We start from the raw sequence: 16,110 nt of genomic DNA, 5'->3' as shown, positions 1-16,110 counted from the left end.
GATACAGCTCATTGGCGCCCATCTGATTCCTTTTCATCTGTAGAGATACAAGCAAAGCCTCTCCCCCAAGCAGTTAACCTATTTGGCCCCTTCCATTCACCACTCACCAGATCTTTCCACATCACCTGGCAATTATCTAAAGATATTGGAGCTGCTCACACTGGACACTGCCCTTCTGGTGTGTTATAAAACCTATCTGCTGGAACCAATGCATCTCCATCAAATAATTTTTTTTTAATATGTAGAGTTCAGTTTAGAAATTCTGTAGGGCTCCCCCTTTCTTTTATTTTTAAAGGAGCATCTTGATATCTCTTTCTCATAGATTGATGGGGATTTTTTTTTTTTTTTTTTTTTTTTTTTTTTTTTTACCACAAAAGGAGTAAAAACTCCTGTTTTATCTTCAAATTTCCGTCTCAAAGGGGCAGCACTAAATTCAGCTGCTATTGATCCTCCTATGCCAGACATATGGGTGTTTGCCATAATCTTTGGCCAGTGACTAGGATATTAGCTATACATTCCCCAGTTTCCCAAATCAGTTTTGTAAGCACACTCAGGAGGTGAAATGGTCAAGCCCACTGTGAGTGGAGGCAAGGGATCCATAGGCCGGACAGGGACAGATTTCACCTCTCCAGGGGAAAGCTCAGTAGTCCTAGCAGTATACAGCTCTATTCTCCCTAATTGCAATCCCCTTCACCACCAGGTTGCTTGAAGACTCTCTGGGTGCAATAGCAGTTGCCATCCAGGCTGCAAGTGTTTTTTGCCTGGGGACTCTAGAGCCAAGTCCCACCTCTTGTAATAAGCACATAGGGGGTGGTGTAATAAGCGCATGGGTAGTGCTGATGGTATCATTGCCCCTCCCACTCCTCCTCCTCTTCCTCTCCCCACCCATGAAGTCCAAGTTGAGGGAAGAGGGTGAGAAGATGGGGAATACTCTTAAGGGCGCATGCTCAAGTATAGACAGAATTGAAAATGAGTTTTGAAGGTGAAAAGCAAGCTCATCAGCAAGGTACTTAAGGCACTTAAATTTCTTTTCTGCCCAACAGGTCATGGTACTTAAGACCTTATCTTTTCACTTTTTCTTTAAGAACTCAGTTACTTTGCAATCACATACATGAATGTTTAACACTGATATATTTTCATTGATGATATGCCTTTAATGATCATAAAGTTGTCATTCCATTGAGACCAGGAAGGGACCCCAACTCAAAAGAATTTGCAGACTTGAACTCATCTCCAAGTCAAGGGACAAAATTTATTGTAATTGTAATGCCATTGAAGCAGTCTAAATTCCAAGAGAATTTAGCAAAGAAACAGAAGCAAGGAGATACATTGATCTAGTTCTTCAAGCTATAGATATGCTAATTTTATGGCCCAGAGGTAGAACTGAGGAGTGTTCTCTGGAATTTGGCTGACTGACCAACAGATTATCCATTTGACAGTCAGCAATGAACTGAGGAGTGGTCTATTCACACCTCAGGAGTTTGATTTGTGGGACTATCCTGAGGGCAGAAGACTTTCAGAATTCCCAGATTGGGTATGGGGGACCCTGGTCACAGATTCCAAAGCCAGAGGACTTAGAATCACTTACTTATTGTTAGAACAGAAGCCTCCTAAGATCAGGGGACCTTAAAATTATTGCTATCCCCTGTAGAATCTATATTAAATTAATTTCACATATTATAATTTTCTTCAATTCAATTCAATTTTGCTTAAATCATACATAGCAAAAACTTTTCACTTTATGAAGTCATCTGATGGATAACACATTTTTTCCCAACACACTCATGTTTTAAGTAATTAAAAAAATTCACTTTGTTTCCTAGAGTTAACATGATTCTAGATCTTGTATTTGTCTCTTTTTTATAACTCTTTTTATAGGTGAATCTAATCCATTAATATATAGTTTTTATTAAATTTATTTTTCCCTTTTCATGTCCAATTACAATTTTCTTTTTTTTTCATAATTTTCATCCTTTTCATTAGCTCTACCTTATTTCCCTTTACTTAATATGATTCCATTATTAAGACTCATAACCCCAGAGAGAGATTTAATTATGTCTTTAATAACTCATTTAATAAATGTCCCCTGACAAATACCCACAGAGAAATCCAAATTTCTAATTGGTTCAATTAACCACATTGGACTTTTTTGGAGGAATTCTCACAGAAAAATCCAAATTTCTGGATTGGTTCAATTAACTACATTGGATTTTTTTGGAGGGTTTATTCCTTCCTTGACCTTTCTATCTGAGACTTACTTATTCATCATGTATATGGTCTACAATGTTACATCAAATTTTTTCATTCCTCTGTTCTTGTATTATTTTTTATATGTGATTTTCTTCCTAGACTTAACTTTTAGTTATATGATATATCAAAATTATTTTGCTGTTCAGCATTTATTAATGAAATCAAAGACTTTGTTGCCTTCCATTTTCAAATTGTTGCCAACTCCTGACAGTTTCACTTTTGTCTGCAACATCTCTCAAATATGTTGTCACCTCTTCTCTGACACTGCTACAACTATCTACCAACTCATAGCTGGGTTATTTTAATAGCTGCTCGTGGGTCGGCCTGCCTCAAGTCTCTCTCTATTCTCATCCATCTTCCATTCAGTTATTAAAGTAATTTTCTTAAAAATGCAGTTCTGATCATGTCACCTATTCCTTCTTCCCAATCCACCTATAAATTCCAGTGATTTCCTACTGTCTCCAGGATCAAATACACTCCATCTCAACTCCAAAATTTTCTTTTCTTCTCCCTCTTCCCTTTCCCCTCTCTGGCTCTCTCTCTTTCCCTCTCTTACTTCCCCTCCCTATTCTCCCCTTAATCTTTCTTAATTCCAGTGATTTTCCTCAGTAATTATTTCTATTTATCCTTATTCTTTGCTTTATATTGTAAATCCAAAATAAAGAAGACTACCAAAGTATAAAAACAAAGGTTTTTTAAATGAGTTAAGGGGATTGCAATTGAGTTCATCATGCACCACCCTAGTGCTGAAGTGCTGAAGAGGGATCAAGAGCAGCAGGATTAAAAATATTTCAACAGGGAGGGAGTCTCATGAGAAGTACAGCTTTGAGAAGTTGTTAAGTAAGTTGTTTTATATAACAAGCAAAAGTTGAGGAAAAGCTGGTAGGAGAAGTACAGTTTGGAGAAGCTGTTAAGTAAGTTGTTTTATATAACAACCAAAAGTTGAGGAAAGCTGATAGGGAGAGGTGACATCTGGTCAGAACAGCAGACTGCATTTGAAGGTACAGCAACTTTGTGGGGATCAGTTGAGATCAAAATCAAATAGTCCCTTCTGATGTCTGCACTGAGCAATCTTTTTAAAAACTGGTTTCTATAGCCCTCAGACAATTAGCTATAAGATCAAGCCAAGTCAGCTGTTGCATTGAATTGTATGTATTTATTTACATGTTGTCTGTCCCATTAGATTGTGAGTAGAGACTGTCTTTTGCCTCTTAGTATCCCTAGTACTTAGCATAATGTACTTAATGCTTATTGATATTGATGAGTCCTTGTTTCCCTAATTTCCAACCTTCCATCTCTCAATGTACCTTCAATACAACCCTGTTCTTCCCTGAAGTTGGAGCCAATCAGAGCAGTTAATGCAAAATGGAATAATCAGAAAGTTTGTGAATTCTCCATAAACGAAGATGTTGGAAGTTTAATGCTGTGCCCTCCAGTTAGAGAAAGTGCAAAGAATCAAAATGAGTGATTCTTTCTGGTGATAACATTTTGGGTATCAGCTTATCTTGTAGGTCGTAGTAGGATACAAAAAAGTATGTTATTTTCCAGAGTTAGGCCAAGAAGAGCAGTTTATGATAAAAAAAAAATTATTGGAGAATGAAAGAATTGGGAAATCAGGCTATTCGATAACCTCTCATCCTACCAATTTTCAGGAACTCATTACATTGTTCATTATATTTCCTACAGTATTAAGGAAAACATTGGTTGGTATATTAATGGTGTTCAAACTATGATTGTTGAATGTCTTAATAAAATATACATCTTGAAACTATCTTTTCTAAAGTAGCTTTAATATTTATCATTTCTAATGTAAGTAATTTATACAACTGAATAAACTGCATATATGAGTAGCAGAACAATTATGTAGGAAATTTTAAATATAAATGATTCTAATTGTGCTATATCAAACTAAAAAGTCTTTATGGATGTATAGAAAGCTTTTATTAAACATTATGTAAAATAACGAAGAGACCATCTTTCAAAATGTATTGGAATTTCATACTTCCCTCTAGTTGAAATTCTAAGTTATTTTAAATTTAGTAATTCATTCTATTATTTTATTTATTTTAAATTCTAAACATTTTATTTCGCTAATCAAGTCTTTATTAATTACTTCTTTGATGATAAATAATAGCTCTAGATACTAATCAACACATTTCATGTTGTACATTAGTTCATGTAACCCACATGTGGTTAAATCAATTGACTAACTTCCCAAAGAATACTGAGTATAATATATCAAGTAGGTCAAATCCCTAAAACAGCCTACAAAATCCAGGTATTTTTAGCATCTTCCCTCCCCCCACCCCCACCTCTTTTCCCATCCTTATCACTATGGTAACAACAGATTTTTATGACCAAGGACATGATTTTCATCTAAGAATCTAGCTTTGGGAGAATAAAGCCACTTCTTATTGGGTCCATAGGATAATTTTTCCAAGTATACTTGATAACACATTTGGGGAATCTCTATTTATTTAATATTTAAATATCTACTAAGTGAAAATAGTGCCATTAGCAGTCAGATTTGATTAGGAAGGACAGCATTATTTTTATTCTGATTATGGGTTTGTAATAAAAGAGTTCAAGCAATATAATGACAGAACTGGAAGGAATTTTAGAGGTCGTCCAGTCAAACACATTTATTTTATCAATGGAGAAACTGAGGAACAGAAATTAAATGGTTTGCCTAAGGTCTCAGAGTTAGTTATTAATAAATCAAAGATTATGAATCTGGATCTTTTACTATCTGTCTCAGGCAAATTTACCACATTGCCAATGTTTCTGCACTTTTTCTTGAGAAATTATTTTACACATACACACACACATGCATGTATAAATTGTACTTACTTTTGCTTGTATTGTACAATACTTTTGTATTGTACTTTTCCTTAAGAATCCTGCAAAAGAACTCCATAGTGAAAATTTAATTATAGCGGCAGCTAGATGGTGTAGTGAGTAGAGCACCAGCCCTGAAATCTGGAGGGAACCTGAGTTCAAATCTGGTCTCAGATACTTGACACTTCCTAGCTGTGTGCCCCTGGGCAAGTCACTTAACCCCAAATGCCTCAGCAAACCAAAAAAAAAAAAAAAAAAAAAAAAAAAAAGAAAGAAAGAAAGAAAGAAAATTTAATCATATACAGAAAAGATTAAATAATGCCATGAAAAAGCAGGGTTTTTGAATTGTATGAGAGATTATGATGTGACTAAGAAATATGAGGCATTGTCAAATTTATTTCATAATAGTAGGCAGAACTGTCATAGGTAATATTAACATATTAAAGTAAAACATTATTACTGATAAGGTTCTTAAAGATTCTTAGTCTTTTAATTAGCATTATCAAGAAGAAAACTAAGTACCTTTTGACATGCTTTGGGGAACTGAGTGCATACAGGATTGGATAAAATATTGATTGGAAAACTGGTGAAAAATCAAACCCCAGATAGTATGGTAGTATGGATAGCATATTGTGGTTCAAATAATGGGATCTGGAAATGGAACATCAGAAATTAATCTCAACTGACACTTACTAGCAATGTGATCTTAATCCAGTCTTTTAACTTTCCCAGGCTTTAGTTTTCTAACCTATAAGATGCGGGAATTGGGTTGGAAGACCTTAAGGTCATTTCCATCTCTAGCTATTATGGTCTCTGTAATATTTATGTAATAAGTGTATTCTGAATTTCTCATGGGATCATATACCTACATTTCCCCAGGGGGTTCCAGAGTAAACAGGGATTTGGAGATAATTTTTATCCACCTCTGTTTGAACCTATACCAGCTGTGTTATTCTCCATTTTAGGGGGCCAGTAAGTTGAATTCTAATTCCGTTTATTCAGTTATTATTATTAGCCTGTACAAAAGAAGTTTTACTTCAAAGATCTAGAAACAGTAAACATATAAACCCTTTGCTCTATTGCCTTTACTCCACTGGGCATAATCTATCCTATGTCACTTTAGTTTTAGTGGAGGATTAAACCTGTACCTTAGCAAATTTTCTACATAGCACTGATCCCACCATATTCATGTCCAACGGTGGCATTAGAGCCATAAGAATTAGAGCCATATCATTCCTTACTCTTTAGGTATAAATGACTGATCTAGTTTGGATTCCAATTTCTGGATTCCTGTAAACAGAGATGAACCCTTAGCCCAGTGCCTAACATAGCATAGATGCTTAATAAAGTTATACCATACCCTCTAGATTTAGATTGGAGACTCCACATATGTAATGGAAAACAATGAACAGGCCAAAGAGGTGCCATTTCTTGGGGTTCATATGGCCTTGGGGAATGGGGAGAAGGATGCTCTAAGGTAGTGACCTAATTTACTATGTGATCTCATTCAGGAAGTCGACGGAGCTATCTCAGATTAGCACAGACTGAGCTAAAACTGACTCAACTTTTTTGAACACACTGAATATTGGTATGTAGTCAATAGGGAAGAAAACAAACAAAAAACCCCCAGAAAAACATCTGCTAACCATGTGAGAGACCAACCAGAACTACTTAAAGATAACCCATGTATATTCCAGTCTCTCCAAAACACTTCCCATATATGTTATCACTATTCTCAAAGAAGCCACATCCTAGCATCCTCCAAAAGGCTATGCAATCTGCTCTAGCATCCTCCATGTGGAGATACCATCTGAGCAAGCTGATGGGGTCTGTGCATATGCCAGACCCCCATGAAATTTAATCCTTCCTTCTTTCTCTTCATTGTTTCAGAGCTTCCTAGTTTTCCTAATTCAGTAGGCAAAAAGTAAAATGTAAATTGTAATCTTTTAGAAAGCCAAAGACTAACTTCCTAATGAAAATATTTGTAACAAATAGTCCTTCATGGTTTCCTGTTGAGTCAGATATACTTAAGAACATTTACCTTATGTAAATATGAGTATGAGAACAGTAATGTGTTGTAGCATACTGTTAAAAGCTGTTTCTAAGGAGTATATTAGTAGTACATAGACAAGGATAAAGAAAAGTCAATCTCATATTTTCGTTGTCAGAATTGATATCTCACCAGAGTAAGTCAATTTTTTTCAAAGGACTTAATGAACTTATGAAAAATAAAGATCAGTATAATGGCTTGATGACTGGAGAATCTGTCTTCAAGTTTGATGTAATAACTGAAAAGTGAGTCTAGTGATAGTAGACACTGCTATTCTTTGAACAAAAAAGTCCATTTCTCAAATCTGAATATTATCATTGGCTGGCTGACCCCAATACTTACAACCTCCACCCACCTTTGTCTTCTTCCTTCCTCAATTTCATCCAATTTTTTTGCAAGAAATCTTTCCCAATCATTCTTAACTCTAATTTATTCCCTCTGAGATTATCTTCAGTTTATCCTATATAAACGTTATTTAGTTCTCTGCACATTGTCTCTCCCTTTATGCTTTGAAGTCCTTTAGAACAGAAAATTCTTTTACCTTATTTTATATTCTGAGCATTTACCACAGTGCCTGTAACATAGTGGGAACTTAAAAATGTAACAAAGTAGAAAAAAAAGACAATAAAAAGATAACTTTGGCATTTTATAAAAATACAATGTTTTAAGCAAGGTTAAGGGATCTGGATCTGTTACTTTATAAGTGTAGGGAAGTATCCTCCTGCCTCCTAGCCAAAATAAAATTCCCTCCATTGGTTGAGAACCTCATTATACACGACAGTAGGTGTTATTGAAAACATTTCTTTATGAAGAGGTACTTGTGATTGTCATTGATTCTAAAAAGAGGGGAGTAGAAGTATCCCTTTGGTTGTATGTGTGTTAACTTGAATCGTTCTGCCTTTTTTTTCCTCCTTGAAAAAGATAACAATGGGATTTTTAAATCTGGGTTCTGTGAACTTGGTGTATATATATATATATATATACATATATATATGTATGTGTATGTATGTATACACATATACACATATAGAAATAAAATGGCATTTCAGCATAATTGATTCCTTTTATAATCCTGGGTATTTTATTTTATGCTTATAAAAACAGTTTAAGAAGAGCTCTAGAGGTGTTACCAGAACATCAAAGGGATCAGTAACCCATAAAAAGTGATAACATGAAAATTAGGGGTGGGGGAGGGTTATGCTATACCAATCTCCCCCTAACAAATTTTTCAAGCAATACTAATGGAAACTTCCAATTGATTTCCCATCAGCATGTCATACTGTGCTGGAAATATATACTAAACTAATTCTAATCTACTTATTGTCACTCTAACATGCCATTAATGATCAGATGCCTGCTTTGGTCATGTTATCCCTCTGCCCTGATACACCTAGTCCTCTTCTTACCTCAATATTAAAGATCTATTCACACCAAACTTGAGATCTTTCTTAGAGGTCTTTCCTCAATCACATAGAGCCATTCTTTCCTCTTTGATTTCAATAATTCTTATTGTGTGTACAGTTGTTTTGGAACTTTTCATATGCTGATTATGTTTTTATTTATGTATATAGCTTTTCACTCCAACTTGATTGTAAGATTCATGAGACAAGGATCATGTCTAGTAACTGTTTGGATCTTCCACTGTTGGTAGCAATGCTTGACTTTTAGTTGGAGCTCAATAAGTAGTTGATTGTCAATTATGATTAACTGTCAACTCACCTTTTGATACTCTTTCCTTCCTTGGTTTCTTTGACACTGGACTCTCATTTTCTTCTTTGAATATATATGTACATGTGTGTGTGTTTCATGTGTATCTACCAGCTATGTATCCATCCATCTATCTTATCTACCATCTATCTATATCTATGTATTTATCATTTATCACCTGATCCCAAATCTAATAGGACCTTTGATGATTCCTACCTCTGTGATCTTGGTAAGTCACTGAATTATACTAGTTTCCTCATTTGTAAAATAGGGATGTCAGAGTAGGTGGGTTCTGATGTCCAATTATACATCTCTAGATCTTCAAATCTTTTGTTCTCTAGATCTTTTAATATTTCATTTATTTTATATATTGTATTTGAGTTGTCCATTGATTCAGTCTCTTACTTTCCTTATATGACTAGCCCATATTCTTTTGTTATACATATCTTTTTTGAATTTTTTGCATTCAAATTATCTTTAGTAATATGCTGCAGCCTAATCATATTCATCCATTACCTTTTGGAATACCTACAATTTTAATACTTTTGAGATCACAGTGTATTCTATGATTTTTAGCTATATAACATCAATAGGAGATGGATTAGTGTATAAAAGATGAAATTTTGCATAAGTGACCAGTGAGAGATCTTTAAGAACATGTCTGCTTCCTTCTCCAATGAATTTTTGGTCTACATCAGTATCCATCTCACTGCCCATTTCTATATATCACATGTTCTTCACACACACACATAGACACACATATGATACACAAATCCACATGGATGCAAACCTATATATGTATGTGTGTGTATATATGTGTGTGTGTGTGTGTGTGTGTGTGTGTATAATATATACGTATATATTACACACACACACACACACACAAATTCACACATAAATATTCTAAGGAACAATTACAATGGATTGTCTGTCTAATTGTATACCATAATGTGGATCAAATGCATTTTCCATACATTGTTTTCCACTATAAATAAATGGCTAGTTATATTTCATGGAATCACTAAGAAGGCCTGTAAAGGGCCACAGAAAGAGGGGGAACTCTGGGTAAGGTATAAGACCCTTCAGCCCCAGAGGGAACCTGCTGCCAATGTCTGGTTTGGCTCCCCATCCCTTTTGTTGCCTCTCACCCTTCCTGAGAAGTCAGGGGGGAGTGGCAACTTGTGTTCTATTTGAAACAGAGATACTTGCTCTAAAAAGGCATTTATATAATAATAGCAGGGTGCTTCTAGTTAACTTATGTATAGCATGCTGTAATGATGTAATGGTACTATAGTTGGCACATGCTCAGTATGCTGTGGTGATGTAATTGTATTAAGGTATTTAAGGCTGAGAGAACTTGAAATAAACAGACTCCATATTTGACCATCTACATGGGTCCCTGCCTCATCACTTGTCCTCTAAGTCCAAGCACTCGAGTTGGTCCCAAGATCCTCCAGAGAGCTAGTCTGGACAGTACATTTGCATTCTAAAAATGGGGCTCTAGAAAGCACAGTACATTTTGGCACCTCAACATGGGCTTTAGAAAGCACACTACAAAGCCCTAATATTTTTCTGCGGCTTGATGTGTTATTCATTTCAGTGAGGGGGAAATCTTGATACTGGCAAATTCCTTTGATGAGCATGTTTTCTTAAGTTCTATCAATGAGAGAGACAGACAGACAAGAGACAGAGACAGAATGCATGCCTTAAAAATTTTGAACAAAAATGTCAGCAAGATCATATTCTATTCTCTCAAATAAAATGATTTTTCAAAAAATCAATAAACAATTGAAAGAGTGAGATTTTACATTAGGATCATAAATGTTGAGTTACAATAGATCACAGAAACTACTCAATGCTATACCCTCATTTTATAGATGTGGAAAAATAGACCCAAGGATTTTAGATGATGTACCCAAGGTCACACAGGTGAAAAGCATCAGAGACAACATTTGAGACAAAGTGCTTCTAATCTAACATCATTGTTCTTTCCATAGTACTTTGCTGTTTTTTTCTTAAGTTCTATTTTTCTTATTTATTTGTGTGACTATAAGTCTGTAGTTTGGTATTTAAAATTTTTTGAAGGTCTACCTATTCCCTTGTCACATTTTCTTCAAGCATGTTTCCTTGAGTGCAATAATCTTATCTATGCTTTTTGTTTGTTTTTGTGTGTGTGTGTGTGTTTCCCTATCTTGCTCAGACTGGAAATGCAATGGCTACTTACAAGTCAAAGGCCATATTGATTATCATATTTGTTAGCCCCCAAACTTTAACTTGCTGGGTTATTCTGATCTGAACCAATTTACTTCATAAGAATGAATACTTATTCAAAGAATAAGTTACATACAAATGTAACTTATTGGCCCTCTGCTCATGGGATCTCACGGTATTGGGGGCCACAGACTTAGCATATCAGACCTATCAACTTAGCTCACTGAAGTTCAGAATTTTCAGGCTCAAATATAATCAGGTACTTCAGGCATGCCTCACTGTGCATGGCTATGAACTCTTGAAGTCTTGATATTATGTTCCTTTTTAAATATTGGACATTTTGTCCTTGGATGCCTTTCACCAGCAGTACAATATTTTCTGCATATATATTTGGTCTGATCCAATGATGGCACTTTTGAAGGCACATTGTTAACTTTTTATTTCCTCCTTTGTAAATCACTTTTCTTATTTCTTATTTAAAAAATAAATAGAAATATAGTTGTATGGTTTTTATGCTTTGTGATTCCATTTATTGCATACCTATATAACCTCATTTTTATTAACAATATTAATAGCTCATATTTATATAGCAGTTTCAAATTTGCTAGGTGTTTCACATATTATTTCATTTTATTCTCTCCACAACCTTTTGTTGGGGTTGGGGGTATTAGTTACCACCATTTTACAAATGAGAAAATAGAATGGGAGATTAAGTGATTTAACCAGTCACATGACTAGTTTCTGAAGTAGGATTCAAACTCAAACCACCTTGACTCCATATGCAGTACTCTTATCTTTTCTTAATTTTCATGTTTTTCAAGTTTTTTTGAACTTAAACTCTATAGTTATTATTAAAATAGTCTCTTTTACCAGAGTTTACCTTATGATTATAATTTATTAGGTAAAGGGATGTCTCCCTATGCCTTGAGAGCCTGAGGAACTTCTATAAGACCTGGAAGACCCAGTTGAGTTGGTAATGATTCCTAGAGGATCTCCAACTTTGAGGATATGTGGTTTGAGTCTCTCTTAATTAAGTTTAAAAAAAAGAGAAAGAGCTTGTGAGCTGGGATGCTCATGTAGCAGTGCTGGCTTTTTACCATGCTTAGGGATTTAGATTTTTGCTCTTTCTTGTTACATTAGTCCTCTTCGATCAAGTCTAACACTTCATGACCTCTTTTGGGATTTTCTTGGCAAAAATACTGGAGAGGTTTGCCATTTTTTTTCTCTAACTGATTTTACAGATGGTCAGACTGAGGCAAACAGGATGAAAAGGCTTGCCCAGGGTCACATAGCTAGTGATTGTCTGAGGCCAGATTTGAATTTAGAGCAATGAGTTTTTCTGACTCCAGACTTGACCCTCTACATCTAGCTACCCACTTAAATTCTTTATTTTCTTTCTGTTAGAAACTGAGATGAACAACAATGAAGTACTACCTTGGTTGCCTAAAATTCTGCATGAATTTTGATAGGGTAGAACACTTTTTCCTAGGACTTAATCACTCCTGGGTAAGCTGAATATCTAGTTCCAATTATTTGAGATTTGAAGAGCAAATCTTATGGTACAGGTGATATCACCTTACTAGAATCCTTTTTTGTGTACTACGTTTCCTCACTCAAACAGCTATAAGCCTTCCTGGTGCAGAATGGGAAGGAATACTGATTCCTACTAACTTATAGATTCCAAATATTTTCCTTTAGTTAATCATGGCTGCTGAGGACTAGTGTAAGCTAGTGCTGGTGAGTTTCCCTGAACACCCAGACAATGCAAAAAAAGAAACCTTCTCTCCTTCCTTTTTTCTATCATCTGTTTGGCCTAATTCACATGAGTTATTGTGATTTTTAACAGGCTAGTATCTCCCAGATTTCCCTTTTCATTCTTGGCCTGTGGGATTCCCCTTTCATTCCTTTAAATATTCTTCAGTATCTCGGTTTTAACAAATCCTTATCATTTGGTCCAAACATTTATACTGGTGGTATCTAAGTTGTGTCATATAAACTGATTAAATGTTGAACCATTTTACCATCACTTAAATCCAGCAATCCTTCTAAAATCTTTTCCTTTAAGTAGAAAATAATCATCTTTAAAATCAGTGGGAACAGCAGGGGCTTGAAGTTGGTACAACTTTGATAAAGATCTAATTACTTTCATAAGTCTGGTGGAGAGCAGAGCTCTGAGCTCCTTTAGCTATAACTGTTTATTAAAATTCTCTATCCACACCTCCTAATGGGAAGCCAGCCACTAGTAAGTGTTTGTTTTATGGGGTTAAATGATTATAATGTCTGGAAAGGAAACTCCCCTTGTGAAGGTGACTTTGATGTGGTAGCCTCTCATGAACGACAAAAATGTGAATCTGAAATACTTCATCCTTGTGAAACGGCCACTCAGAAGCAGAGCTAATGATTAACTAACCTCATCAGGGGTAACAGGTTACTGTGGAGTCGACAGAGAACCTGTTTCAAAGCTGACTTCGAGGCTTACCTTTGACAAACACCGACCAGTCATAAGCTCAGTTCCTTTTGCAGAGTTCTTTAAGATCTTGGGCTATGGAGCATGTTCTGACTTGGGTTATTTGGTAGAAGGACTTTTCTTATAGGACCTGTTTACACAGATGAAGTTACTGGCCCTGATATCTCCTCAAAATAAAATCCTTCATGAATGTAACTCATGAATTATATGTCTGTCTTTTCTGGTCTGTCATTTCTGTCAGTTTTAGGCAGCTTCTTTTGACTCTTGTCATGTGGAAATCAGTGGAGACATTTTGGTATTGTCATGTTTTTTGTCTTGGTCTTATTGGTACATCTGGCTAAGGTTGCATTTTAATTTAATAATAATAGCTACTAACGTTTACTTAATGCTAACTAAGTGATTGGCCCTGTACTAAGTGCTTTATGATTATATCTCATTTGATTTTTGCAACAATTGGCGGTATGTGCATTATTATCTGAGTTTGGTGATTTGCCCAGGATTACCCTGCTAGGCAATGTCTGAGGTTGCTTTTAAACTCAGGTCTTGTTGTCTGTAGACATTATTTGCCACTCAGCTGCTTCCCTGATTGGTTCCCTTTTATGAGGGGTTTCATTTAACTCTAGTTGTAAGATGTCAAACTTTTCTTTGTTTATACACACACACACACACACACATATGTATATATATATATATATATATATATATATATATAATTACATTTCAATTTTCTTAAACATTTTTTGGATATTAATCTTTATGTATTTCATACAGTCTTGCCCTTTAAAGAAATGTACTCATCCAATTCTTCTCTTTCTTCATGTATTTATTTACAGATGAGAAAAGAGAACAGAAAGGCTCAAGAGTTGCCCAAGATCATACAGGCAGTAAATAGTTTGCTACTTAATGGAAATGGCTTAAGTAAGACTTAGAGTTGGAGGTGTGTTATGAGTTCTGGAGGAAGAAGACCTGAGAGTGGATGGTGGTTGCTTGTAATAACCCATTACTTGTAAAAATCTTGGAAAACTCACTTGGTTTCCTTATTCATAAATAGGGGCCATTGAACTTAGGTGATCCTTAAAGTCTCTTCCAGGTCAAAATCCTGTGATTTTATTATTTTAGGATTTATAATTAGTTCTTAATATGGTGATCATCTTTCATTTCATATACTTCTGTGTAACATATTTGTTATGACTTAAGTACCTCATTCTGAGATATTATCTAATTTTCAGTGTTGTTCAGTTGCTTTCCAGTCATTCCAACTTTCTATGACCCTGTTTGGGTTTTTCTTGACGAAGATACTGGAGTGGTTTGCCATTTCCTTCTCTAGCTCATTTTACAGATGAGGAAATTAAGATAAACAGGTTAAGTGACTTGCCCAGGGTCTCATAGCTAGTTAGTATCTGAGTTCAGATTTGAACTCAAAAAAAAAAATGAATCTTCCTAACTCCAAGCTTGGCACTCTATCCACTGCAGCACCTAGCTATGAGCCACCTTTTACCCATGTACCCATTTCATGGCTTGAAGTATGAAAATTTTAATTTGCAAAGCCAATCAAGAAAGAGAATTGAACCTGTTAAGGGGATTACTTTCTGACATTTTGACATAAGTGGTTATGACTATCCATAGTTTTTGAGCACAATCCATCATCAATGGATTGATTATTCATTCTTGATTGTATAAGTATTTGAAATTGTTGTTAGTATAGTTACCACCCTCTCTATGTGGCTGAAAAAATAAGCAAACTTTCCTGTTTCTTCTATGCCTGTGTAACAATGTCTAGCTCTCATTACATTATCTATACAACTTGTGTCTCTTTGAGAGTCTTATAATGAATATTATATATAGTTTGTTAGCAAGGGTAATAAAAATCTTATGGAAGATACATGTCTTTGGGAGGCAGCGTGGTAAGAAATTAATGATAATATCTCCCCTTTTCATAGAGCTTTAAAGTTTGCAAAGATAACATTATAAAAGATCTCATTTGATCCTCACAACAATACAATGAGATAGGTGCTATTATCCTCATTTTACAAATGAGGAAACCAAGGCAATAAGAAATTATCTAGTATTTGAAGCAAAGTTTGAGCTCAGATTTTCCTCATTCTAAATACATTGTCAACTATGCTACCTAATGGTATCATCTTTATGTTCAATGGAATATTCAGTTGAATCAGCCATTTATTAAGGGTAGGGCAGCGAGATGGCATGGGGATAGAGTGCTAGAGCAGGAGGCAAGAAGACTCATTTTCTATGAGACCTTGGGCAAGTCACTTAATGCTGTTTGCCACAAGTTTGTCTTAACAAGAAGGAAATGGCAAACCATCCAGTAAAACTGCTGGGAAAACCTTAAATGAGGTCATGAAGCATTGAAAAAGATTTAAAACTACTGAACCACAATGTGTAGCCACTGTGGCTGAGTATGTGCAAACAAAAACATTGTTTTGGGAGCCAGAAGATTGGGGTTCTAGATTTTGTTCTACTTTTCACCTGGTGAACTAGGTTCCCCTTTTAGACTGCCATTTTCCACATCTCTTCCATTGGTATGGGCCATAGGTATTTCATCTGTAAATGAAGGAATTGGACTAGA

At 35.3% G+C, this 16,110-nt stretch overlaps 1 protein-coding gene across 3 annotated transcripts in view; it reads left to right on the top strand.

Annotated features, from left to right (window-relative positions):
• IQCM (IQ motif containing M) overlaps positions 1-16,110 on the top strand; it is a 494,659-nt gene that overhangs the window by 263,408 nt on the left and 215,141 nt on the right. The window lies entirely within an intron of this gene.

The sequence above is a fragment of the Sarcophilus harrisii genome, chromosome 6 (genome assembly GCF_902635505.1).
Source record: "Sarcophilus harrisii chromosome 6, mSarHar1.11, whole genome shotgun sequence".
NCBI lineage: Eukaryota > Metazoa > Chordata > Mammalia > Dasyuromorphia > Dasyuridae > Sarcophilus > Sarcophilus harrisii.
The sequence above is the reverse complement of the archived record's forward strand: the minus strand, read 5'-3'. Positions and strand labels throughout refer to the sequence as shown.